The sequence below is a fragment of the Diceros bicornis genome, chromosome 14 (genome assembly GCF_020826845.1).
Source record: "Diceros bicornis minor isolate mBicDic1 chromosome 14, mDicBic1.mat.cur, whole genome shotgun sequence".
In the NCBI taxonomy this organism is placed as follows: Eukaryota; Metazoa; Chordata; class Mammalia; order Perissodactyla; family Rhinocerotidae; genus Diceros; species Diceros bicornis.
Genome location: NC_080753.1, coordinates 46222463 through 46242820, shown reverse-complemented (window position 1 = coordinate 46242820; position 20358 = coordinate 46222463).

The following is a 20358-nucleotide window of genomic DNA, read 5'->3' as shown; positions in this document are numbered from 1 at the left end:
GGTCACTCAATACCAGTCATTATTGGTCTGGTATTGAGTAAAATAGTGAATAAAAATAAGAAAAAGAAAACATTTGAAGGGGAAAATTTTGGATCAGTCCTTATAAAGAACATCACCATCATCAAATGTTTATTGAATACCTGCCATATGAGCTATTTCAGATAGTTCTGAGGCCAGTGGAGTGATTTTTTTGTATGTCTGCTGAGCTAAGAATTCTTGGGAGAAAAAGCATGAGAATATCACCTCTTGGGTATATTTTTTTCATAAACTTTTTATTAAGTATAGTATACATAAAAAAGTACACCAGTCTTACGTGTACAATTCAAAGAATTATGGCAAAGTGAACTCTTTAGTTAAAGAATGTTGATAGCTCCCCCTGTTTTTCTCAATTGCTGTTCCTCCCAGGGGTAACTACTGTCAAGACTTTTATTATCATAGTTTTATTGTCTTCTATTAATATAAATGGAATCGTACACTATGTACTCTATTGTGTTTGGCTTCTTTTTCTCAACATTTTGTTTGTGAGACTCAACCATGTTGCCAAGTGTAGTAGTAGTGTCTTTATTCTCATTGCTGTACAGTTTTCAATTGATTGAATATGCCACACCATGTTTATCCATTCTACTGTTGGTGGACATTTGGGTCGTATCCAGTTTTTGACAGTTATGAATAGTGCTGCTATGACTATTACTATAAATGTCTCTTGTTGAACATTTGTGTGCATTTCTTTGTTGGGATGGAGTTGCTGGGTCATAGGCATATATTAACCTTTAGTAGATACTATCAAACAGATTTCTATAAGGGCGTCTACCAATTTACACTTCTATCAGTAATATATGAGAATTCTGGTTGTTACCGCAGCTTTGTTAATACTGGATACTATTGTCAATTTTTAGATTTTAGCCATTCTCTTGGGTGAGTAGTGGAATCTCATTGTGATTTTATTTTAAAGGTCTCTGATGACAAATGAGTTTGAAAATCTTTTTTCATCTGTTTTGATCATTCAAGTATCTTCATCTGTTTTGATCATTCACATATCTTCATTTGTGAAGCTGTTTAAAGTAATCATGGCCGTAGAGCCATCTCTCACGGTTCCCCAAAACTCTTCTAAGTCTTAAGTAGGTAAACAATGGTTTGATCTTTCTGCAAATTTTGGTTCCTTATTGCTAGGGTGAGGGGATTGGTTTGCTTGGGGCAGTCTAGGTTTATACTTATTAGGGGAATCCTCGTTCACTTTCAAAAATGTCCCAGTTTGGACCATAAATTGACGGTCACGCTATTTATATCCATCATCTCTTCTGCATTATTTAAAGCTCTTCCGTCTGAAATCACTGGTTCATTTATTGTATCCTTACTGAGCTCTTACTCTGTGCCAGGTTGTGGGATAAGCACTGGGATATAAAGATACATAAGGCATCCCTTCCCTTAAGGTCCTAAGTTTTGTGGAAGAAATAGATTATAGAAGAACTGTTTTACCTGCTTTAGTCATAGCTCTGTCATCATAACTCTAAATTCCAATGGAGCTAGATTTCTGCAAGAAGACTATCGAGACTGATGAAGTGATTTGTTATCTCGATAGCTTGTGTTGATGATTTACAGTATGTTTTATGCTACTAATAACAACTTAGCAATTATTATATTTGGTCTGAATCACTGAGAGAATTCATTGTGTTTTCTTCTAGCTTTGTGAAGGCAATAGTTTAAAAAATATCCCTATTGGCACTCTGTCTCAAGATCTTAGTCTGTGTTGTTTATTTATGACCAGAGAATTCTGTCATCAATAGCTTCATAGAATTCATATTGTGGGCATAAGCCTTAAGCCTTTGAGTTATGGTAAGAGAAACGTCTTAATGAATTGAACTAAATGTCTTTTTTAAAGATTTTATTTATTTATTTTTGCCCCCCAAAGCCCCAGTAGATAGTTGTATGTCATAGCTGCACATCCTTCTAGTTGCTGTATGTGGGACGCGGCCTCAGCATGGCCGGAGAAGCCGCGCGTCGGTGCGCGCCCGGGCCCCGAACCCGGGCCGGCAGCAGCGGAGCGCGCGCACTTAACCGCTAAGCCATCCGGCCGGCCACAGAATGACTTTTTAAAAAAGACATTTAGGGCTGGCCCCGTGGCTTGGCGGTTAAGTGCGCGCGCTCCGCTGCTGCCGGCCCGGGTTCGGGGCCCGGGTTCGGATCCCGGGCGCGCACCGACGCGCGGCTTCTCCGGCCATGCTGAGGCCGCGTCCCACATACAGCAACTAGAAGGATGTGCAGCTATGACATACAACTATCTGCTGGGGCTTTGGGGGGCGGGGAAAGGAGGAGGATTGGCAGTAGATATTAGCTCAGAGCCGGTCTTCCTCAGTAAAAAGAGGAGGATTAGCACGGATGTTAGCTCAGGGCTAATCTTCCTCAAAAAAAAAAAAAAGTCATTCTGGTCCCAAGTCCTCATTCAGTTGGATCCAGCTGTGTTAAAAGGCATTCTGATACTGCCTCAGACCCAGCAGAGAATATTGCTTTGATTTAAATGTGTCCCGTTGTCACATCTGCCCAGGTGCTCAGCTCTCAGTCTGAGCTCACTCCCCTGTGTGACTGAACCATAAACACTGTCTTGGAATTGTCTGTTTACTTGTCCATCTCCTGGGTTAGATTGTGATCAACTCAAAATTCCTGGCACGTGGCATAATGCCCAATACAGGTAAGCTCTTCTGGTGAGTAAATGCCTTTTGAATGAATAAGGATAAGCAAAAACCATTAGAACCCAAACACGTGCTCATTCATTCCTTATTTCCACTGTCACGTGCCTGGCACAGAGCTAGGCACTGGGGCTGGGTCAGTGTGGCCCAAAGCAGACATACCAACTGCTCCAATAGGCTTAGAGCTGGGGGGTGAGGAGCAGGCAATAACTAAGGAATTACACAAAATAGTGTTTAGTTGCAAATGGAGATGAGTGCTTTGAAGCAAAGGAGCATGTGACAATGAAGCCTGAACCAGATTTGGGGGCTGGCAAGGCTTCCCAAGAAAGTGGCACTTGAGATCTGAAGGATGAATAGGAATTAACTAGAAGCAGGAGGTGGGGCAGATGGGAAAGCATCTCAGGCTCAGCGAATGGTCTGTGCAAAGGCTCTGTGGTAGGAGGGAACAGGATGTGCTGGACCATAGAGATTTCTAGAAAAGATAAGCCTGGGAGACAGGCCATGGTTAGACTATTCATGGCCTAGAAGGCTTCACTGAAGATGTTGTTCTTTAAGAACAATGGTTTGCCTTTTAAAGATTGCATGGGAAGGTATAAAAGTGCTATGATCAGATTTGCACTCTATAAGCATCCCCCTGTGTTAGGGACTAGCTCATTATTTTGCAAATGTAAATAAAGGAAAAGAATCAAGTATTTATCCTCACTTTGTTGTATAATTTATATCTCAAAGCAACTCAATAGCACATGAAGAGAAGTTTCTCTATGGAAGTGTTCCAGCTAAATACATGAAAAGGAGTGGTAGGATAACACCGTTTTGTAATCCTTAATGAATTATGTATCTAGGCAATAATTATCAATAGCTGTTAACATTAAAAAAAGAGATACAAGCAGACATTATATGATTCCTGGAAGTATATAATACCGCTATTTGGTAGTCTTGTTAAAAAATCAAACCTGAATCTGACTGAGCTGCTAGACCTGACCAGCATATTCTCAGGAAACGAGAGACAGAGGAATATGCTACCCACGTCACCACAGAGATGTAATAGGTAAAATCCAGGTCCTGGGAACTGTACAGCACAAACAACCTGGATTATTTCAACAAAGAAGTTGCAATGGGGAAAAAAGAGAGATGGAGGGGAACCCATAGATTAAAAGGTTTGCATGAACTTAAAGATCCTATTTGGATTTGAATTCGAACACACTACTGTAAAACAAAACACTTATGAGACAATTGGGATAATTTAAACACTGCTTGGATATTTGATGATATTAAGGGATTATTGTGAATTATTCTGTGTAATAATGTGATTTTGATTATGTTGAAAGAACAACAACAAAAAGAATCTCTATCTTTTGGAGATACGTACTGAAATATTTATGAAGGGAGTGATGTGATGTCTGGGATTTGCTTCCAAGGGGGAGTAAAAGTGAATGAATGTTGAAGCTGGGTGATGGGTCACTGGGAGTTCATTTTACTTTTCTTTCTACTTTTGTTTATGCTCAACATTTTCTATTATAAAAAGTTTTGAAAATTTATAGGGGAAAAAAAAAGAGGTCACCCTGGGTTTGACTTTTCTCCTTACCCCCAAAATCCTCAGTATGTTCAACTTGAAATTTTATCAGCTGTTCATATTTTAATGTATTAATATATTAAAATATTTTAATTTTAATATCTTGCTTTATTAGTATATTTTAATGCCGATTAGAATGATTAATCTTTTTGAAAATTAATACTGCTACTTGTGGAAAATTTGGGTATTTAGTAGAAATGCAATGAAGTCAATAAATAGCACTGATAATCTCAACACCCTGGAGAGAGGTATAAGTTAATATTTTTGGGTATTCAGTCTCATTCAGGGTGTATATATATTAAATATAATTTTAATCATAAAATTGATTCTGTGATGAGTTCCTTGCTTATTTTTTATTTATTTGCTGGGAAAGATTCGCCCTGAGCTAACCTCTGTTACCAATCTTCCTTTTTTTTTTCCCCTCCCCAAAGCCCCAGGACATAGTTGTAGGTCCTTCTAGTTCTTCTATGGGAGCCACTGCCACAGCATGCCTACTGACAGACAAGTGGTCTGGTTCCGTGCCTGGGAACTGAACCTGTTGAAGCGGAGCACGCCCAACTTGAACTGCTAGGCCATCAGGGCTGGCTCTATTTTTTTTTTTTAACAGTCCATTGTGAACATTTTCCCGAGGGATTAGGGATTTTTTAATAAACAAATTTTAGTGGCCATTTAGTATTACGTCATATAGACATTAATTGCAAAATTTATTTAATTAGTTCCCTCTTGTTGAACAGTTAGGATTTTTTTTGTTTGTTTCTGAAAATTTTTACTGTGTAAATGATGCTGTAATGAATAGCCTTATCGATATATCTGTGCACACTCTGATCATTTCCTTAGAGTAAATTCTTATAATTGAATAGCTGGGTCAATGGGCATGTATTTTTATAGCAATTGATACATAGCCCTTCAAAATGTTGACACTGATTTGCACTCCCATAAGCTATGTATGAGAATGCTTGTTTTTTTTTGTGCCCTCATCAACTCTGAATATTTTCTATAATTGTTTTGGCCAGTTTGTTGATGAAAAATGCTATTAAATTGCTTTAATTTGCTTTTCTCTGATTACTGTCGAGCTTGAACATTTTTTCCTCTTTATTACTACGTTAGTCCTTCAATTACCAGACATGTCCTTTGTACATTTTTCTATTTGGGTATTCTTTTTATTATTGATTATACATATTCTTTGTATATTAAGTACAGTATCACTTTGTTAGTCATTTGTAACGATTTCCCCTGCATGTTTTTAAATTCAGCATGTGAACTTTTCTGGTATAGACTTTTTCAAATTTTTATGTACTCAGATGGATTAATCTTTTTGTTCATGGATTCTCTCTTGGTTATTATAAAGTCCTTTTCCATTTCAAAATTGCTGTATTTGCCTTTTTTCCTATTGTTTCACTTCTTTTACATTTGACTCTTTAATTCACATAGACTTTCTCTTGCTATATTGTTTAGAATAGGGATCTAACATTATTTTTCTAGTAGTGACCAGTTTTCCCAGAAACTGAACAATTCTTCTCTTTCTGATTTGAATTACTACCTCTCTCGTATATTAAGATCTTTTATACGTGGGCTTTCTGTACTCTTTCAATGCCATGCTGGCTAATCTTGTGCCAGTATAACAGTGCTTTAAGCCTTGCGACTTTATAGATTGTTTTAATGTATAATATCACTATTCTTTTTTTTTTTCCCCACTTTTATTCCATTAAAAAGAAATGTCTTGGCTTTTCCCCTACTTTTAATCTTCCAAATGGCTTTCTCACTCTTGTTAAGGTCCAATAAGAATTTTCTTGTGATTTTGAATGGATGACCTTAGACCTATTTAGGAGAGATTTGATATTTTTACAGTATTCATTTTCTCATCTAGTAATGAATAACATTTCATCCTTTAATGATATTCTTTTGTTTTTCAGATAAAGTTTTGTATAGGCCCTGCATCTTTCTTGTTAATTCCTAGATGTTTTATACTTGGTGATATTATTGGGATTAGGATCACAAAAATGTTACAGTTTTATTGAGATATAATTTATGTACCAATTTTTGGCTTACCTTCAAAGCTGATCTAACTACTAGGCACAAAGCATATATACTACCTTAATGCTACTTTTAGTTTTCTATTTTGCCTTTGTAAGGGTGATTCTGCCCACCTATTGTTGCATATTGTTTTTCAAGACAGGAAGCAGGAGTATATAATTTGTTGATCTCTGAATTAGGCACATGAAGACATTAACCTCTGGTCTCTGTTTTGTCATCAACTGGCTGTGTGATCTTAGGCAAATCACTTAACGTTTCTGAACTTTGTTTTTCTCTAAGGTTCTTTCTACCTCTGTATTTCTAAATATATAATAGGCCTTCAAATATTTCAGCCTCACAATTTGTGTTCTAGAGAGCGGGAAGTCAGAATTTAAATGGTAGCATAGGGAATAAAATGTTACAGAAGTGAAATTTTGAAATATATTCTGTGTTTCCTCCTCTTTCTGGTATAGGCTCAATTTGGCATTTTAATTGCTCAGAGTGTTGGTTTTTTGTCCTGAAGTCTATCAAGCATGATTAAGAATAAAGCATGACCTCACTCTGAAGGATGTCACCCCTCTACTTTAGATGCTAGTTTTAACACTTCTGAGGGGGAGAACACATTTTTATTTAAGGTTTATTTTTATAACAAATGACCCAACTTTAGTATTTGGTACCTGGTAGCATTTTCACATAGGCTATTTCCTTTCTACTGATACAAGAAAAGAGTTCACTTAAATTGAAATCTGAAATGCTTATTGATTATGGGAAAAAATGGAAAATTAATGACTTTGGGAATCCATGCCACAATCGAATTAGGCAGAGACTATGCTATTGGTGGGGCGTTCAGGATCAAGTTCCCTTTTAGTTGTTCTTCATTTCTACCACTGAGTATCTAACAACACTGTGTTCTCAGAAGTAACTGAACTTGCAGAAATAGCTCATGAAGTCATTTTCTATTTAAATGGTCTGCACTTTTTCGAATAAATACTCTTTAACTAGGACGATATTAATATGTGTCTTTGACAGCAACTGTATTGAGAAGACAGCCTTTGCAAAACACTTTTGTCACCCATCCAAGTATGGGTCTTTTATGACAGATTGTTGTGTAGCTGAAGGAGCTATTGTGTCAACAATGAGCCTCATAATGAGTCTAAAAATCTGACTCAATGGAACAAATGTATTTTAATGGCATGCATTTTACTTTAAAAGGATGTACCAAAATAGAGTGAGAGTCTGAAAGCAGGGCATTATTTTATAATGAAAGACTAATATATGGGTAGTTTTAGCTAAAGTGGAATGTAACGGAATGAAAATCAACTTAGGGTGGAGAGAATCACTCTCATCAGCAAACCACAAATCCTGGAGGAGAGTTGTCTGCAGTGGTACAGGAGGAAGATTAAAAGGGGGGGGGTACAGACACCCAGGAATGTCCTTTACTGAAGTTCACCCCAGTGAGATGCAGGATTAAGTGGGGCATAAGACTCCCTTCTGTGGCACTCAAAACACCTAACAGCTTGTTCTGACCTTGCAAAATCACATCTCCTAAAATACCACCCAGGCAATCCTGGAATCACCTATTTCTTTCATTTTTTACATTCTACTTAATAAGTATGCTGTAATATTGAGGGGGAAAGAGGTAAGTGTGGAGACTAAGATAAATTTTCTAATATGTTTAAGATAGTGTGTAAGGGGTACATTTTTAGAACTAGGGACCAAACTTTCATGTAAAAGGTGGATGTTACATAGCAGTAATAATTTTCTTTGGTATTGACATCACTGTATTTCTGGAATTGATTTTTAAGGATTGTATATTATTTGTGTTTTTGGTAAGAAAATTTACATTTTATGGGAATATAGGGTAGTACATTTTCTGCATCTGTATTTTCCAAATTATTAGGATCCCTAGCCCAAGATATTGGAAACCCTGTTCTTGTGTACTTATATACCAAAAAATTAGGCATGTGGTGTCAACTTGGGGATTATTTTTTTGATTACTGTCTGTGATGATCCACATGGTTTTTTGTATTACATCTGCTGGCTAAAAACAGCAGCAACTCTATTCCATCAGAGGCCTTTTAGGAGACAGAACCCCTTTGGCAAGATAGAATAGAGAAAACCAAAAGAACAACGTGAGTACTACATTGTCACTTAAGATATTTATTTTCTGGGCAGGGTTTCCTGTTGGCCCCAAGTCACGGTTTATGTCTCTGACCATCTCTTTTTTTGTGCTTAGATTGCTGCAGTGTTGTTTGAGGTTTCTTTTGCGAGTTGCTTACTTCATAAATGCATGGTGTGATTCTTTTCTCCATTTAGAAGCCCCCTTTTAGCTACTGGTAGCCTTGCATAAAGCAGGGATGCCTTTTTAGAAACACTGTGTGATTTGCAGTCTCTTGGGGTGACAGTCTGGGAAGAGATAAATAACTACAAGAATTAGAATAAGCTTATTAGAATAATTCTAAGAAGAATTAGGATAATTGAAAAGGGCCATAGTGGATAGATAGACTTATTTGCATAGTGGTCTCCTGAGGAAGGTGCCTCACCCTGAAATGCAATCCGGGGTGCCCTTTTAGTTTACAGTTTTAATACAGAACAGGAGCTCTGTGATCTGGAGCTGAAGGGTGGTGAAGCTACACGCATATTTCCCAGTCTTCTCTATTGAGGGGAATATGATCCACCATTAAGGAAATAATATGGACCAGTTACTTTGGTGCAAGAGGTACATGCTCTTAGAGTGCTGCTATTACTCCAACCATGTTATAAACTATTTAAGAAAATGGACCGTGTCCTGTATACCTCTGCATTATCTGTGAGACAGTGCCTTCCGTTGAAGCACAGATGGCTGTGGCCAAATGAATTGAGCAGACACTCAAATGCTTGTGGAATGAGCGAAAAAAATTAAAGAATCATTCCCTCTTCATTCTAAGTTCCTGAACTCTTTGCTCATCTGTGTTCTATTTCCCTCCGTTGAAAAGAACCCTGGAATGTACAGATGATACAAAGAAGACATTCTTACCAATTTGCACAAGAGAAAGAAGGGCAGAGGTTAAAGAGAGAACAGGGAAGGTCAAGCTTTGGGGCTGACGAGTCATCCCCAGGCTGGTAAGGTGGATGGGGAACTCTCTAGGGGGGCATGCCGCCATCATTGTGCGGGCTACCCAGGGAGGTCATGTCTAGTTCCATGCAGAGCCCCAGCTTCTCTTCACAGAATTCTAGACCATATTTCAGTGAACAGAAGGGAGTCTTTTGTTCTTTGGCAAACTGCACATTCCAGAGACTAACATGGAGAGGTCAGATTTGTGAATGATGGAGAGATCCATTTAAGGAGAAAGCGTCTTTGTTGTAAATGGAATGGGGCAGGGGTGAAAAGGTGAGACAAGGCAGATGTTGGTTTTGTGTACTGCAGTATCCATTGTTATAAACATCACTGGCATATAGTGAGCACTTAATACCTAATTGCTGAGTAAATGCCTGATGACGGTTTTTGGGGCATTATTTGCTAGTTTCACTAAAAGAGTATTAAACTTTTTCCACATTATCTGGAGTGCCTCACTAGAGAAAGACAATTCTCTTTGCAAAATGAGGCTTACCACCAGAAAAGAGTGTCTTATTGAAAATATACTGGAGTCAGTTTCCATAGTTGGCATTTTCTTTTTGCACTTGAATGAGTCACAGAGTGCCTTTAGAAGCTGCTGGTAAAGAGGACTCGAGCAGGGTGACTAAAAGGCTGGTGCTGCCCATGTCTAGGTTAGACAAAGATAGAAAAGTGCTTCTGGTCATAGTCTAAAACTATAACCCTCTTCAGCTAAAACTACTCATTAGCACCAGAAACTCTTTTCTGTATTTAAAAAATGTGGTAACCTATAATTTTGCACACTACATTTGCCTGTGTTGATATTGGCATCAGTTAATCTCTTTTTCCAGTGCACTGCACACCCGCACATTTGTAGCCCAGGATGGTGGCAGAGGAAATATTTCCAGCCTGGAGACATAAAAAAGAGAGGAAGTGCTCCTTCAGAAAGACCATTGGTAACACCTGCTCCAGCAGTTCCTTCGGAATCTTCTGGCTTACCTTTCCAGTTGTTCAATTTTAAATAAATTTGCTCAACAATAGAGCACACTATGGGAAAATTGGAGACAGGACATTTGGGAAACGTTTATTCACAATTCAACAAACTCATTGATTGAACCCCAGTTATGTGTTAGGTGCTTTCTTGGGTTTGGGGCTTGGGGATATGAATAAGGCAGCCACCCGCCCCTTAGGGTGCTCACAAATTGACTTACTCTTCTCCAAGGGAAGTAAGCTTATGAGAAGACACTAAATTTACAAATTACTTGTTTTTTTGCCAGTCTCTGTGCAAGGCACTTATTCTGCTTACTGCTTAGAACAACACTGTGAGAAGGATTTTATGGATGTGGAAACTCAGCCTTTGAGGGTTTGGGTAACCTGCCCAGGGGCGCACAGCTAGAGTCAAGGTTAGCCTAGGTCACTTTTTTTTTTTTTTTTTGTGAGGAGGACTAGCCCTGAGCTAACATCTGATGCCAATCCTCACCTTTTTTCTTGAGGAAGATTGGCCCTGAGCTAACATCTGTGCCCATCTTCCTCTACTTTATATGGGACGCCACCACAGCATGGCTTAACAAGTGGTGCGTTGGTGCGTGCCCAGGATCTGAACCTGCAAACCGCGAGCTGCCACAGTGGAGTGCGTGCACTTAACCACTTGCAACACCCGGCTGGCCCCTAGCCTAGGCTCGCTTTGACTCTAACAGATGCTCTTTGGTCCAAACCAGGTTGCCACACTCCTATAAGATGCTGATGGAATCAGTCATGCCGTGCTCTAACTGAGGGGAAGAGCTGAAATGGCAGAATTTTAAAATTCTGTAAAACAAAGTTCATCCCTACCACCATTTCCTGCTTCTTCCTTGAATGGTTGGAGACATACTTTGCCTGGGCCGTGGTGCTCTCTTTTCCTGTAGGGCCTGCTTGGAAAAAAAATCTTTGTTTTCATGAGTCTCTGTCATTTTTCATAAATACTAACATATTAGCCTCGTGTCAAGAAAGGATACTTATTTTATTTAGGGAAGAAAAACTTGAAACTTAAATCTAAGTTTTCTTTAAATCTTTAAAAAGAAATGAGATAATTTTCAGTAATCATACCTCCTAAAGGTATTGTTTTTCTTTTAAGAATTCAAAGTTTGATATCATCTCAATTTACTGTATTTCTCTAATGCAATGTGTAGCTGTAAGCTTGATAAATTGCATGTTTTGACAAACTAATAAAATGGCAGAAATCACTAGCAGAAAACACTTAACCAAAAGAGCATTTCCTATTTCTGCTACTGTACAGGTGTCTCTAAATTCTTCATCCCCACTCTTTGGGTGCAAAGTCAAAGAACAGAGAGGGGCTTCATTTATAATGTAGTAATACTTGGTGCCTTCCCCTTGAGGGCATGGCATGCCACTTTTAATATTAGTTACTCCTTTAAAAATACACTGTTTCATTTAAGCATTTAAAAAATTTTGGCTCCATTGTACTTTGATTGTTTCATTGAAAGTAGAAAGGAAACTCACACACAATTGCAAGACACAGTTGAGTGTTTGTGTATATTGTTGCTGAACAGAGTGGATTCAGTACATAAGTTTTTAGCTGCGATGTACTCTAGAATGCGGAATTCCCTTATGATTGAAAGGACATGGAATATTCTTTTGAGGACTGCCTCACACGTTTAATGTATAGCTTGTTTTGCCTGGGGACTGCTACTCAGAACTCTGCCATCTGTAGTGGGTGGCAACCAAATCTCAGTCTTGAAGAATTCATCTGTTAATTTTCTTTCTTTCTGACTTGATGACACCATTGTGGTTACTTCTCCTCCCTCTCCAATCAATAACATCTCATTTTCCATTATTACATCTTAAGTGTATTGCAGTGGTTGCAAGCTGTTACATTTTCATTTTGGAAATGTGGTGGCTGGAAAACTCTGTCTGGAAAAAGTAGTTGGAATAAGTTCTCCAAACAGGGTGGTCTTTCAGATGAATTAGTGTTTCAACAGAAGAGCACCTCCACCTGACTGCATTTCTCAGTGTTAGCTTTCTCATCCCATGTCATCATTTTATACATGAAGACTCTGGAGCTTGGGGATGAAGTCACCTGCCCACATGGGCCGGATGGAGCTCCCAGAGTCTTGGGTCCTGACTCCACTCTTCCCTGTTGCTTCTTTTAAGCTTTACATTTGAAAGAATATCAAAGAATTTTAGAAGCAGAGTCTTATTTCTATTTGTATATCAGGAAGGATGTGTTTGACCATCAATAAAAATCATCTAGAACTTTCTATGCTGTTCTTCTTGACCTAAATGTTGGAGTGGCAGGCCTCATACAATGACTGGACTTGAGATCCCCAAATTGGTCTTTTGGCAAATGGAAGAAATCTGGGGGATAATTTCCCTATGTTTCTGTGTGCTAGTGTTTTTAATGCTTTGGTTGATCTCTAATGGACACTACTTTTTTTTGGTGGGGAGGGGGGTGTTCTTGCGTTTTACCAATGCATTTCAAATTTAGAAAAAAAAGAATAGTCCATGTTTGAAAAGTTGTGTGCGAACCTTTCTGGGGAAGAAATGGAAATGTTTTAGGAAATGTGTTCTCAATTGGAGGAAGAGTGTGGTTTAAGATTGTTTGCCCTGGTGGGATTGTGTGAATTTGGAACTCAAAGGTGGCTGGACCTAGTCTGGTAATACCAGTGAGTGAGCCCACCATGGGGACCACTTTCTCCATAATGGTTTGGGCTCAGGGTGTTGGTGGTGGAAGGTGAGGCGTGGGGTGTGCTGAGCTTCTCCTTCCTCTAATATTCCCACTGGCTTATATCTTGGGGCCAGTGTAAGGTAGTGGTGGCTCTGGGCTGGTGCACGTAGTGGAGAGGAATGGGAAAAATTCATCTCTTGGGCCACTAACCGCATTCTTTCAGGGAGGTGTGTCTCTGTGCAGTTTGAGTTACATGGCAAATCAGAGTTTATTTCCTTTTGCAAGATGCAATATTATGCTCCTTTTCACAACAAAGAAAAATCCTTAGGTGGAGGTTTTGCTCCAAAGGAATGGATTGAAATGATTTCAGTAGTAAGAATAGGGCCAGTCTTGTAGACATCCATTACTTATTCTTTTCTTCCTCCCTTGCCCCACCCCCTTCAAGTCTATTCTATTAATCTATTGATTCTGCCTTCATAATGTTTTCATGTGGGTTTCCACCCCTAGGACACTTCTAGGGCTTTCTCACTGTATGACCTAAAACCACTCTCCTTCCTTCCAGCTCATCCTCACTGCCCCTATTGAAACATCTTAAAATCCTCACTAGGTATGTGGCCTTAGGCAGTTACCTCATCTCTCAGTGCCTCAGGTGTCTGTAAAATGAGCCTAACCATGGTACCTACCTTTTGGGTTCTTGTGGGTTTTAATTCTTTTCTTTTCTTTTCTTTTTTATTTTTTTTGTGAGGAAGATCAGCCCTGAGCTAACATCCGTGCTAATCCCCCTCTTTTTGCTGAGGAAGACCTGCTCTGAGCTAACATCTATTGCCAATCCTCCTCCTTTTTCTCCCCAAAGCCCCAGTAGATAGTTGCACGTCATAGTTGCGCATCCTTCTAGTTGCTGTATGTGGGACGCGGCCTCAGCATGGCCGGAGAAGCGGTGCGTCGGTGCGCGCCCAGGATCCGAACTCGGGCCACCAGCAGCGGAGCGCGCGCACTCAACCGCTAAGCCACCGGGCCCGCCCCTCTTGTGGGTTTTAGATAAGTTAATACATGTAAAGCACTTCAAGACAGGCCAGGCACACAGTAGATGCTTTACCAGTGTTCCCTGTTTTTGTTGTTATTGTCACTGCTCGTTTCCCCACCCACACCCAAGTAGGAACTCTCAAATGGCTGGCGTCAGTTATGGGGTAATGTCCAGCGTGGCCTGAAGCAGGCCCCCCCTTACTCCCCTTAGAGAATCCCTGTCTTCTCTCTACTAAGCTAACCCTGCAGCCTGCCTGCTGTGAGGCCCTCCTCCCTCTTGGAACTGCTCCATCCTGCTCATCTGGTCTTCTTTCCTCTCGCCTTCCTTCCCCTGTGGCTGGCATTAATCTCCTAACCAATCTCGCCATCTTCTGAGTTTGAACAACTCAGCTCTCTCCACTTTTCTTCTCCCTCTGCTGCCTTCTGCTCTGCTACCCATTCTTCCCTCTCTTTCTTCTGCCTTTTTCTTTCATCTTCTACCTCCCTCACACACCCACTCCTATGTTTTATTGTTAAAACAGCTTAAACAATGGGAGGCAGGTCGCGCTTTATTGTATTCCTCTGGTGTAGCGCATAGCAAGAGTGTGTGACCAGAAAAACTGAAAATTTACGTCAGCAGGAATAGCAGGTCAAGAGGACCCTAAAGGCACCTCACCCTGACAGGTGTGTAAAGCAGAGGGTGATAAAAGTTCATGAAAACCAAGTTGCTTAGCACAGTTCAATGGTAGAGCAGTAATAGTTACAGCAAGAGGATAAGCAGAGGTCTTTAGGGTGAAAATCTCTAGCACTTAGGTTTTGCTTAATGATGTCAAAGAAACTTCCTCTTCATTTTATGGAAAAACCATATTCTAAATTCTAGAAACTTCTGCCTAATTCTTTTGACATGTGCATGTATATATGTGAGTGTGCCTGGATGCACACTTGTATTTTAAAATAGATTAATTTACTGTGAACTTGCTGGATTTAAATAATGTATATTGTTAACCTTAGGGAGATATTTTAATACTACAAATTTAAATGTTCTTGTGAAACACAATATATCATTTTTGAATAAGCTTTTTTCCTTTTGTGGCTTTTCAGTTCACTTTTCTCCAAATTCTCTGTAAATCTTACTAATAATGAAGGTGAATTAAACAAGGCCCTGGTATTCTGATATATTTGTTCAAGATCTGGTTCACCACTTTTGTCTTCAACTGGTTTTGTGTGATAAAGCCCTACATGCTTAAAAAAATTTTTTTTTTTTACCTCATCTAATCATTGATGAGACACTGAGCCTTGCAATTGCATAATATCCAGATTTGAAAATGTAAAAAATAAGGCTACAGTAGCATTCCCTTATAACGTATTGAGCAACAATCCTTTCTTTTTAAAGTGGAGGCCTCACTAGAAAAGGTAGGTATTTCTCTGTGACGCCAGGAGACAGTCACTGGGTCCCAGAACAGATGCATAGAAATCAGCTTGTTGGCCTCCCCAGATATTATATGAGAGAGTTCAGGGTAAATACACGTCTTCCCCTTTTCTAACTGTCACCTTCCTTTCTGCTTACAATACCCATTGATGTTGAGCTGGTGAGAGTCGATAAATAATTTATAACATAGTATCAGCTTCGACAGAAACCCATAAAAATTTCTTAAAGGGTTTGGATCTAAAATCTTTCTGAATTAAGCCCTAAATTATTAATCATGTGAAACTAGGGTATATTTCTTGCCTGTGGTGTATGTGCTGCTATATTTTTGAAACTGAATGATTTGTGGATCCCTTTACCAGTTGTTCCTCTTTTTTGGTCTAATGCAGACAGCATGGAGGAAATGGAAAGTTCTAGGCATTTTTGCAACCGCTACTAGATGTCTCTTATGGCCCTGATACATTCAGTAGTCAAAATATAAGTAGTTAGTCTCTTGGTCCTCAGTTTTCTAATCTGTAAAATCAGGAGATGCGTTGAAGATTCTTTTTAGCTTTAAATTCGGTAGTTCTTTCTTTTAGAACTTGTGTGGAATTTATAATATTTATGGAAACCAAAGTTTAAGCTGCTAAAAAAGAACAGAAATCAGGTTATCAGTCACAGGGTTGTTTTTTTCAGCTCAGTCCCTGCCAATCCAAGCCTTGTTATAACCACGATGTGGCAAGATATGATGTCCCATTATTATTTCTTTCACTTGAGAGTGCTTCAGCCAGATAGATCTATCATAGCAGTTGTTATGCTGGCGAGTTTTCCCATATCCATCAGAAGAAGAAAATCCATCACGCTTTTGACTACTTTTTCCTCTTCAAGAAAATGATCTTTAAGAGAATGACATGTAATATAGACTTTACTATTCTTAAGGCATTGGAGAAACTGCATCTGAAATAAAATCAATACATGATGCAGTAGTTTATTTACATTTAAGATATTGAATGGCAAAGCATTTTATCAAAGACTTTGGGACCAAATACACACCCCAGACTTACATAAAGTAAAAGGATATAATGTAGTAGAAATACAGGTATAGCTGCTGTGTATAGTACCTAGTTGTGGTTCAGTTACTTTATATACCTCAACGACACTAACAGAATGAAGTAGATTCATGAAACGTTAAGAAATGTAGACATTAGGGTCAGTATGTTTAGCAATTTGGTGTTTTTTTTTTTTTTTTAAGTTCCATCCCATAATCTCAATTTAAGTTATAATGATGGTTACCAGGCAACTTACAGAAATAAAAGCACAGTCTTACCCTTCATATTTCTAGTTTCATTTTGAACTCTATTTTGTAGGTATAGGTATAAATTATGTGTGACTGTTGTGTCTTTTTAGAGATTTCCTTTTTTTCCCCAAATGTTCTGTAGCAGTTTATATAGCATGGAAATTACTGGTCCTTGAAATTTAAAATAATTGGCCAATAAAACCAAATGGGTACTTAGTCTTTTTGTTGGCATAAATTACTTTATACATTTCTTAATTTCTTCCATGTTATTGTTTTACTTTTGAGAATTGAAATCTGTACAACCATCAATTTCATTATTTTAAAATTTTTCTATGAGTCATTTTGCAATATGTGTGTATCAAATCATTATGTTGTACATCTTAAATTTACACGTTATATGTTAATTATATCTCAAAAAAGCTAGAAAAAATAATTATTTATTTATTTATTTTTTTGGTGAGGAAGATTAGCCCTGAGCTAACATCTGTTGCCAATCCTCCTCTTTTTGCTCAGGAATATTGGCACTGGGCTAACATCCATGCCCATCTTCTACTTTATATGTGGGACGCTTGCCACAGCATGGCTTGATGAGCCGTACATAGGTCTGCACCCGGGATCTGAACCTGCGAACCCCGGGCCACCAAAGCAGAGTGTGTGAACTTAACCACTATGCCACTGGGCTAGCCCCTAGAAAAAATAAAATTTTATCATGAAATTATATATTAGATAATCTTAATAAAATTTTAAACACATAGTTATTTCTAATTTTATTTGTGTTTTCTAATTTTCTTTGATTAGGCCTATATATTCTTCCCCCACAAAATCCAGCTTATGGATTCATTTATTTGTTCTGATCCTTTTTGGTTTTCCATTTACTTTTTGATGTGATCTTTAATCTTTTGTTCCCCCACAGTTTTCCTGTTGTATTCCAGTGGCTCCCATTCTGATATGAGGTGGGATCACATTCACCAGTCAACCTGAAATCCACTGGCCTATAGCCCTGCCCTGGGAGCAGGAGGTCCTTAGCCTCCTCTATGGTTCTCTTTCTCCTTCATTCTCCTGAGGAGGGATGTAAGAACTCACAGGCTTTTCTGTCTGTCTGGCTGTTTCCTACACATCTGCGATCACCTGCCTTCAACTCGCAGTGCCATCGCTGCTCATGGTCTCGTGGTTTACAGCCACCATCACTGTGTTGGCTTCAAAAAGGGGCTACTCTATCACTCTAGTCAAGCTTGGTCATAGACTCTTCCCATAGTTCCTCAAAGATTTCTAAATTGAGGCTATAAACCTTTAACATGACTTTATTGAAGTTTAGAGTAATAGAGAATTATTGCACAGAGAATAACTTACAACTAGCTGCGAGATATGATTATTTTGGGGATTCATAGGCCCAGGTCATCCACAAGGTTTTATTTTAGTGTTGATGTGTCCCCAGGCTCTGGCTGCCTTCCATGGGAGTGGAAGCCGGTATTCCCCACCATTAGTGGGCCCCCGTAAGTGAATCTAGACTCTGAGAGTCCAGGCCAAGGTCTTACTAGAATTAGAGAAAAAAGAGAGTTTCTTCCTCAGCCTAACTTTATTTCTTCTTTCAGGATCTACCTGTCCCCAGGATGGCTGATGGAAAGGATACTCATTTCCATCAAAGGATAGGACTCTGGCAATGTCCCTCTTTCTCTTCTGAAATTATAGGGCAGCTTTATTTGCATTATAATGAGCCCAGTTTATGATGCCTGGCAATGCATTTACTAAATGCTATTTCTCTTTTTGCGTGTGAGATTGCTTCATTCTTGTAAGCAATGCATGGATGTTCATTCCAGTCTGGGCTTAGGGTTAGGTGTGGGAGTGGGATAAAGTCATTTGCAATGGGATTGCAGCTTTGAAAACTGGAGACCAAGGCAAAATGGTCTTGAGGCCTACTAAGATAAAAAGAATGTTCAAGGAAGGTTTTTTACTGGGTCTCCCATCCTGCCTCTGCCATCTACCTCCCAACACAACGTTTTAGTTTCACATAGGATTGCTCTTTCGCCGTTATCTGCTATTTTTCTATCTTGTGTGGCTCTTCTTGTAAGACATAGGGTCTCAGGCTTCGAAAACAATCTGCTGGATAGTTTCTAATACTATCATTAGGTGTGGAAAAAGGAAACCTGAGGGATGGGAATTTGGGTCACCAACCTGGCAGGCTGTCCATTTTCTCAGGATAATGTTGTTTTTTGCTCAGATGCCATTGGTGAAGGTTAGTGAAGCCCTCTCACTTCCATCCCTCGCGTTGTAACTCACGGGGTAGATTGCAAATGGTGTTTCTGAATCTAGCCACAGCCAGTGCAAGGGTAGAAAATTTTTCCAGATTCCGATAGTGCCTGCTTCCTGTGTTTGTTCCCCATGATAAGATTTCTCCCTCTATTGGTGTGTTTTCATGAGTATTTTATAGGAAGCTGGGAGTGAAAAGTCACAGACACTTTACTATTATATCATTTCAGCTGAAATTTTGAAATTTTTATAGAGGATGATTTCACAAATTTGCCATTTGTGATCATTTAGACATTGATAGGGAATTCTAACCAATTTAAAATAATGTCCTTCCTATTGACTTTAAGAGTTTGAAATTTAACATAAAAGACATATAAAATTAGGAAGTGCCCAACAGAGTTTAAGATTAAAGAAGCTTTCAGTGTAACATCAACTAAGTGTCTCAGTTGTTTTATTGTAAAGGATTTGATAGTCCTCTTTAGTATTATGAAATGTCCCATTTTGAACTGGATTACAATAATTATTTTACAGCATTAACACCTTAGTTTAAAACACTAAGAGTATGTAAAGAAATGTTGCTTCATGATAAACCATTTTGTAATTTAGACCTTCACTGAATGACGTGGTCTCCCCTCACCTGATTACTTTAAATTAGTACCATTGTAATCTGTGTTCCAGAAGAGGAGATAGTTTGCAGAGATTGCAGGTCTAAGTGGCAGTTCTGACCGGGCTCTTGTGGTTGGTGAGGTTTCCACTGACTGCTGAGATAGCTCCAGGTGGAGGGACCAGTGCTGGGCTTTGCAGTGCAGCCAGACACTGAGTCTCTGTTGCTTTAACATTTCACCAATTGGGCCTGTGCTTTGTGTCTTTATTGCAGTGTGCTTTTTCATGGTATTTGTTTGAGCTATTGGTTCCCAGCTTTTATCCTTTAGATTCTTTGCTATCTTCCTGGCATCTTTTCATGTACAGTTGTTTTTCATATTATTTCTTTTCCTTGAATGCATAGAGGATGGTGTCTCACCTTGCAATAATAAAATATCATAGACTAGGTGGCTTAAATAATAGAAATCAGTTTCTCATAGTTCTGGAGGCTGGGAAGTCCAAGATCAAGGCATGGGCAGATTCGATGTCTGATGAGGGCCTGCTTCCTGGTTTATAGAAGGCTGTCTTCTTGCTGTGTCCTCACATGGTGTAAGGGGCAAGGGAGCTCTCAGGGAGCTCTTTTATAAGGGCATGAGTGTCATTCATGAGGGCTTCACTCTCATGACCTAATCACCTCCCACAGGCCCCACCTCCTAATACCATCACATTGGTGATTAGGTTTCAACATAGAATTTTGAGGGGACACAAATAGTCAGTCTATAGCAGATGGGCTAATCTATTGTGTTACTAGACCTTCC